Genomic DNA, 8,536 nt, shown 5'->3' on the forward strand with positions numbered 1-8,536 from the left:
ATTACTGATATATGAAGGAGCACTGGTAATGTAGTGAGTTGTGAGTTGGGCTGCTAACCGTAAGGTCATCAGTTAGAATCTACAAGCCACTCCTCTGGAGAAAGATGAGGCTTTCTGCTCCCATGAAGATTTATAGCCTCTAAAACCATACACAAAGGAGCTCTGGCAGCGTAGTGTTACGAATCGGGCTGCGAACCGCAAGGTCATCAGTTCCAAACTACCAGCTGTTCCACGGGAGAAAGATGAGGGTTTCTGTTCCCGTAAAGATTTACAGCCTCGGAAACCCTGTATAGGGTCGCTATGAGTCGGAACTGACTCCATGGCACAAAACAACAACAACAACAAAACTATACATAGGATCGCTATGAGTCAGAACCAATTCAACTCAATGTCTTACAACCATCACCACCACCACCACTTATATGTCAGTTCTGTGAGGGCAAAAGCAAGATTTTGTATCCTCAGAGTACCTGCCTGCTACTGTCATCCAAACTTTGTAGGGGTAAACAGCCTCATCTTTTTTCCCCCTGAGATGTCATTGGTAGGTTTGAACGACTCGTTGGTGGGTTTGAATGACTGGTCTTTTTGTTCAGATCACCTGGTTAGCCTTCATAAATACTTGACACACATGCAGATGCAAATCATTTTTTTACCTTAATAGAATTGTAGCAGTACTGGGTGTTTTTAAAGACATACACATTTAATACACATTTATACCACATAAAAGCAGCAAAAGGTTGGACAAACTTTGTTTGCATGGTTATATATTCCTGAGTGCTTCGGTGTACATCAGGAAAAAACAAAACAAAACAGAGGGAATGGAAGTAAATGCTGCTGAACGATGATGCATGGAGGAGATTGTAATCACTGCAATGAAACCAGATAGGATGAATGTAAAGCTGATGTTCTTCCAAGTAAACTATCATTCAATTCACAATAAAAACTTTTAAAAAAAGGTTGAGCTGACCCCTGACACATAGGTGCTGACAGATTTTTTTTTAGGTGGAAACCACCCCAAGGGAACCTTGCATCAAAAGGTGTGGCTCTTCACAGGAAATGTGTCAATGTCAAAGCCTTGTTGCTGTCCTTTGTTATTGGGGCTTTGTGAGTGATGAATAAAGTGGGAGATGCTAAAGCTTGGAATCAAGGCCTCCCTCTCCTCTAAGAGAAAGGCAGCAGTAATCTTCCTTCTTAAAATCCATGACTGTAAACATATTTTAGCAGCAATCCCAAAAGGCTGAGTAGGAAATCAGATCTCAGTGGATTTCCCTGGAATCTATTACTTCAAACAGACCCAATAGGTCTCCCTGTTACATTTTCTTACATGATCATGCCTTTTTTCCCCATGATACTCATTCTTAATTTCTTCCATGGTACTTAATTTTATGCCATTTTGTGATTAGTTGCCATATCTGTTTCTCTTACAGAACTCTATCTCCATTACAGAAGGGGTTATAGTTCAGTCCACACAGTATACTGGGCAAATGGTAGATGTCCAATGAATACTTGTTGAAAGATTATTTAATAAAATAGTCTACAACTCAAATGAAAGCAAGACAGTGACTATAAAAGCCATAAAATGAAATGAGTAAAAGAGTACAAAATTTGATTTGGATCTTAGAATCCAAATTTGCAGACTTTATGACTTTAAGCAAATAGCTTAATCCCTGTGATCATCAATTTCTTCATCTAAAGAAAGAATATGTATTTCATTGGATTGTTATAAAAAGTAATGCAATAATATGTATGCAAAGTACTCAGCAGAGTCATTGGCACATAGAAATGATAGCTGCTAAGAATGTACGTTGGAGTTCTGGTGTGGCTCTGTGGGTTAATGCGTTTGAACTGCAAGGTTGGTGGTTCAAGTTCACCAGCTGCTCCTGGGAAACCCTTTATAGGGTATCACTATAGATTGGAACCGACTTGACTGCACTTAACAACAAGAATTTACAAACAGTGTGCATAGAAAAGGAAAAAAATCCCTTGCTTTTTATTCCCTTCTTTGCAGGAGTAACTGTGGGGTGTGCTGTAGCAGCTGACAGTATGAAAAATGGAAAGTGCTCAGCTAACTAAACCCAAGTGGACATAAAAGGTCCTTTTGTCCTTGAAATCTCCCTGTAGTCAGAAATTCTCACCTACCTATAAACTGGTGATACAAGAAACAATGCAATACGTTTGCTTCTCAAACAAGAGGTTTAAGCACGTATAATTCTGGGTAAGAAGAAATCAGCGTGGACTGGAATAGCAAAGGAAGGTGGTTTGGATCCAGGAGGCCAATGATGAAGGGTACACCAGAAAAGTATGACATTTTTTCCAGAGCAGTGCTCAAAGCAGATCATGTGCACAGTGGATTTCAGTCATTCATTTTTGTTGCTGTTAGTCAAAACTGAGTGCATATTAATATTGAAAATTTTCTCTAGGCCTGGTTATGAAGCAAGCAGTGAAGGGAGAGATCATTTTTATTTTGTAATGCTAACAGCTAAATTAATTATTTAAATGCAAATAAGTCCTGGAAGATCTAAGGGCCTTTGTTATTCACATATTACTTATTACATTAAAAATGATGACAGCCACCTGGTTTTAGACATTCATTCCATCTGCAGCTCTATCCTAGATATGCTATATGCATAATTTCATTTAATCTTATGACAAAGATACAAGATGGACTTAACAGTTTCTATTTCTATAGGAGGGGAAACAAGCCAGGCAGCTAGTGTATTGTGATGTTGCGATTTGAATTCAGGTCTGTGGGACAACACTGTTGCTGTTTAGTGCCGTCAAGTTGATTCTGACCCATAGTGACCCTGTATAGCGTTTCCAAGGTGCACACTACAGCTATAATTTTACTTTGATCATGATGTCTGCCAGGCAATTTATGGTCTAATTGAGTTTAGACATGATGAAGTGGCATTCCTTTATAATTTATTTAATTTTCAGTAGTCTGTACCTATATATAATTATTTGATAAGTATGTTCCTATAATAACTGATATAAAAGTTTGTTGTTAAGTGCTGTCGAGTTGGTTCTGACTCATAGCGATCCTGTATAGGGTTTCTGAGGAGCATGGGTTCGTAAATGCGGGATTTTCCGTAACACATAGATATTGCCTGTACTTGGTGCAGAGATCTTGTTAAAAACTAACCTTCAAGTGGAAGAAAAAATCAGGGTTCCAGATTTCTATTTTTAGACCAGGATTCTCGAGCTCAAGGACTTTCAACCACATAAAACCAAGAATAGGTTTGTATTGGTCATTATGTTTTATCCCTTATTTGAGAAATCAAAAAACCCCAAAACAAACAACACAGCATGAGTTCTGCTTGGTCAAAATTCTACTTCAGTCAACCCCGTGTTTTAGATGATTCGCTTCTTGAACTCAGAGATTTTTCTGAAGTATCTGTGCATCCCTGAGGCCAACCTCAATCCCTGGCCTGTAGGCCAGAAGCACAAGAGGTGTTTGCAATATGAGTGGGAAAAAAAAAAAAAAAAATGCTGTTAGGATCCTTCTGGGAATGGCACATTTGGGACTAGAGAATGGCATGGAATACAACTTTAGCACATAAAATTTGTTTCTGACTACCTCTTGGGAGCTACTTTCTTTCATGAAAAAAACCTAAAATTTATGTAAGCTAACACATGTGAGTGAATTCTGTTTTATAGCACAGAACACTCATCTCTGAGGACATTCTAGGTGTACAAGGCTCTATCTGACAGACTCAAAGACTAATGAGACAATGTGAAAGAGAATTCAAACTGGTTTGGAAGACTACTACTAGAAACAGTCATGAAGATAAGTATTGTTGTTGTTGTTGTTAAGTACCATCGAGTCGGGTCCGACCCATAGCGAAGATAAGTATAAGGGTAATGATAATGGTAGAAATAGTAACAGGAATAGTGATGATAACTAAGGAAAACATGTTATAAAAACTGTACAAACCAGTACTTTGGGACCTAAACATAGTCTTGGCTCTCTATCAGCAGAAAGAAAAATAAATCATGGAAATCCAGGCAGTGGCAGGTAGGATTTGATCAGAAGAGGCTTTTCAAGCTTTGGAAGGAAGGCAGCCATCTGCTCATGAAGTCTGACATAAAAATTACTATTTGTTGAAATGTATTTTTCTCAAAGTAATAAATGTTATGATTCCTCAGGCCTACTATTTTCTAGAGTCCAACCTTCAGCCTGCTAAGCACCGAGCCTAGATTCAAAGAAAGCACTCACCCTGCTAGAAATCCTCAGAAATCTCCTCTGAGGGCATTGTCCATGTCGAAGTTAGAGCTATGTACACAAAGATAGTCCCCCTTCAGTGGAATTTTAAAGATGAAAATGTGTAACAATAAGGAAATAATGAGACAAAGCTTGTTCATTCAGATGATGATTATAATCTAAATTTTTTTTCATTTAATTTGCGGAGATTTTCATTTCAAGCTTATGTTTCAAAGCTAAAAAAAAAGTAGGATAAGACCTTTAAAGGTGTAATTTCAATTAGAATACAAATATTTACAAAGGAAGAAAGTTTAAACTATCAACAACAGATAGTATATAATTTTGTATTATTTTATCTATGCCTTGGTTTCCAAATTATCCATAATGAGCAAGTATTATTTTCTTTACCCAGAAGAAGTGATTAATGACGTACTTAAAAAGAGTAAATTCCCAGTTCCTGTTGAAGCTCAGTTACGAGCTGCTATAAAGGGACTTGAGGACTAAATATTTGTTCAGTGAATTGCCAACAGTCCTCTTTAGTTCTAGTTCCTTCTGGCTAAAATTATCAAATGAGATTGGAAAAAAGTCCTCTAAAAGAAGAAAAGAAGTAATCTCATTTAATCAAAAAGGAAAAATTCTGCATTCATATCTAATCCTAGATAAACTGTGAAACTGGAATATTCGCACTGTTAAAATGAGTCAATCTCAGTCACCATGATAATAATCAGTGTTGTCCAGGCTAGATTCAAATTCCAAGAAATGATTCTCTTCCTGGTTATCTACCAGAGGAACTGAGTAAGTACAATTCAGAGAAGCTAGTTGGACTACTGTACGTATTTTTAGCTCTCTTATATCATCTCCCAGTGAGTTTCCTTTACAGATTTATAATCTTGCAGATCTATTTTAAAAATTTAAGTACTCCTTACTAGCAATCTCCGGTTGGCATTTTAGAAAGTGCTCCCTACATAGCATAGAAGCTGCTCCCTTTACATATCCTAAATAAGCAGACATAAGTAGTACAAGAATATTATGATACTCAATGTCTTTCTGCTGAGTCCTTATAAATAGTTTGCTGAAGTCAAACATTGGAGTTCTAGATAAAGTATCCGTTAAATCCTTAATAGTTTCAGATTTACCCAATGCAGGAGATAGCCTTTGAGTTATGCTCAGTTTCACATTTCCTGATTATGAATTAATTTAACTTCTCAATTTAAATTAAAAGCTCTTTCAGAATGGCAAAAGCTTCTTTATTAAATAATACTAATAACAACCATTGAATGTTAATTAAATGCTAGGGTTTTGTTAGGCTTAAGTATATATTACCTGTAGATTATAATTTGCATTTAACAAACAAGAATACTGAGATTCAAAGAGATTAAACTAGTTGCCAAAAATCACATAGCCATTAATGATAAAAGTCAGAATTCCAAATTGGTTCTGATTTATGGTTCAATATTATTTCCCTTCCCCATGTTGCTGACATCTTCTTCTTCTTGGTGGTGTTAGGTGCCATCAAGTTGGATCTGGCTCATATCTACCCTATGCACAACAGAATGAAACACTGCCTGGTCTTGCTCCATCCTAAAATTATTATTACAGGCTACCACTACCAACTGCTCTGAAAGGGATCACATTAGAATGTTCCAGATAAAGCAGCAGAAAATGCAAAATAATAATAATAATAATAATAATTTATTATTATTATTATTTAAAAGACTGGGCTTACTCGTCAGAAAGAAAGTGGAGGAACCTGAGACTTTGGCCGTTGACTGTCCTTCACGTCTAGAATAGAACTTCCCCTATCTTCAGTCAAGCAGTAGACAGGTATATAGGGGGGCAACAACACTATTAAGATATGGTTACTATGAATGATTACCAAGGGACAAAGTTGAGAAGGGATGGGAAGGTGAGTGGAATGGAGGTAGAAAGTGTATGGAAGAAGCAGGATAATTGCTGTTACACAGAGGGGATTGTAATTATTGATACAAAACAAAGTATATGATTTGTTGAATGTAAGACTGATGATCTTTTCTATAAACTTTCACTTAATTCACAATTAAAAAAATTTCAAAACTTATTATTACAAAAACAGAAACAAATTATTATTACACTAGAGTCCATTGCTGATGCCGTTGTGCCAATCCAGCTCGTTGGGAGTTTTCCTCTTTTAGACGAACCCTCCATTTGACTAAATATGATGTCCTTCTCCAGGGACTGGGTCCTCCTGATAATATATCCAAAGAATGAGAGACAAAGTTTTGCCATCCTGGCTTCTAAGGAGTGTTCTGGTTGTGCCTCTTCCAACACAGATTTGTTGGTTTTTTTTTCTGGCAGTTATGGCACTTTTAATATTCTTCTCCAACACTTTAACTCAAGTGCATTCATTCTACTATGATCTTCCTTATCCAATGTCCAAGTTTACAACTTTCACATGTATATGAGGAAAATGAAAATACCGTCGTGTGTCAGGTGCACCTTAGTCCTCAAACTCATATCCTTGTTCTTGAACACTTTAAAGAGGTCTTGTGCAGCAGATTTACCTAATGCAATATGCCATTTGATTTGACTGCTACTTCCATGAGTGTTGATTGTGGATCCAAGAAAAATGAACTCTTTCACAACTTCAATCTTTTCTCCATTTATTATTTATTTTATTGGTAAAGTTGTGAGGGTTTTTTTGTTTTTTTGTTTTTTTTTTTAACATTCAGGTGTAAATCATACAGAAGGTCTTTGATCTTCATCAATAAGTATTTTAAATCCTCTTTGTTTCCAGTAAGCAGTTGCGTCATCTGCATATTGAGGTTGTTAATGAGTTTTCATCCTATCCTGATGCCACATTCTACTGCAGATAACCCAGCTTTTCAGATTATTTGCTCAGCATACAGACTGAATAAATTTGCTGAAAGGATACAACCCTGGCACATACCTCTCCTGGTTTTAAAGGATTCGGTATCTGCTTGTTCTGTTCGAACAACTACTTCTTGGTCTACATCCAGGTTCCTCATGAGCACAATTACGTGTTCGAAAATACCCATTCTTTGAAATGCTATCCATAGCTTGTCATCATCCACACAGTCAAAAGTCTATACATGTCAATAAAACAAAAGTAAATATCTTTCTAGTATTCTCTGCTTTCTGCAAAGACTCATTTGATGTCAGCAATGATATCCCTAGTTCCACATCCTCTTCTGAATCTGGCCTAAATTTCTGGCAGCTCCCTGTTGACATACAGTTGCAACCATTTTAGAATGATCTTAAGTAAAAAATTTTTTGCAAGTGATATTGATATTTTACACATTCCTTTGGGTCATCTCTCTTCGGAATGGGCACACAGATGGATCTCTTCCAGTGGGTTGGCCAGATAGTCATGTTCTAAATTTCTTGGCATAGATGAGTGAGCACCTACCTCAGTGCTTTATTGAAGTTTGTTGAAATATTTCAATTTGTATCCCATCAATTCCTGGAGTCTGGTTCTTCACCAGTATCTTCAGTATATCTTGAATTTCCTCCTTCAATACCATAATTTCTTGTTCATTTCTTGAAATGGCTGAACATCAAACAATTCTTTTGGGTTCAGTGTCTCTGTTTATACCTTCCGGCTTGTTTTGATGCTTTCTGAATCCTTCACTATTTTGCCCATAGAAACCTTTAATGTTGCAAGTCGAGGTTTGAATTATTTCTCCAGTTCTTTTAGCTTGAGAAATATTGAGTGTGTTCTTTCCTCTCGGTTTTCTAACTCCAGTTTTTTTGTACATTTCATTGTAATACTTGACTTTATCTTCTCGAGCTGCCCTTTGAATTCCCTGTTAAGTTCTTTTATTTCATCATTTCTTTCTATATCTTTAGGTTCTCTATACTGGAGAAGAAGTTTCAGAGTCTCTTCTGACATCCATTTTGGTCTTTTCTTTCTCCTCTGTCTTTTTGATGATGTTAAGTTTTCTTCTCATTATGTTTTTGATGTCATCCCACAACTCTTCTATTCTTCAGCTATTAATGGCTAATGTATCAAATCTGTACTTGAGGTTCTTTCTAAATTCAGGTAGGATAAGTTCAAGTTCATATTTTGGGTTATGTGTCTTATTTTCATTTTCTTCTGCTTCAGCCTGAACTTGCATAAGAACAATTAATGGTCTGTTCCACAGTTTGCCCGGCCCATGTTTTGGCTGATGACTGTCTGGTTTTGACCTTATCTCCTGGCAGATGTAGACAATTTGATTTCTGTGTATTCTACCTGGTAAGATCCATGTGCATAGTCAGTCACTTTTTTTTTTTTAATGTTTTATTGTGAATTATGTGATAGTTTACATGGGAGAACATTAGTTTTACATTCATTCT

This window comes from Chrysochloris asiatica, unplaced genomic scaffold (genome assembly GCF_000296735.1).
Source record: "Chrysochloris asiatica unplaced genomic scaffold, ChrAsi1.0 scaffold00016, whole genome shotgun sequence".
NCBI lineage: Eukaryota > Metazoa > Chordata > Mammalia > Afrosoricida > Chrysochloridae > Chrysochloris > Chrysochloris asiatica.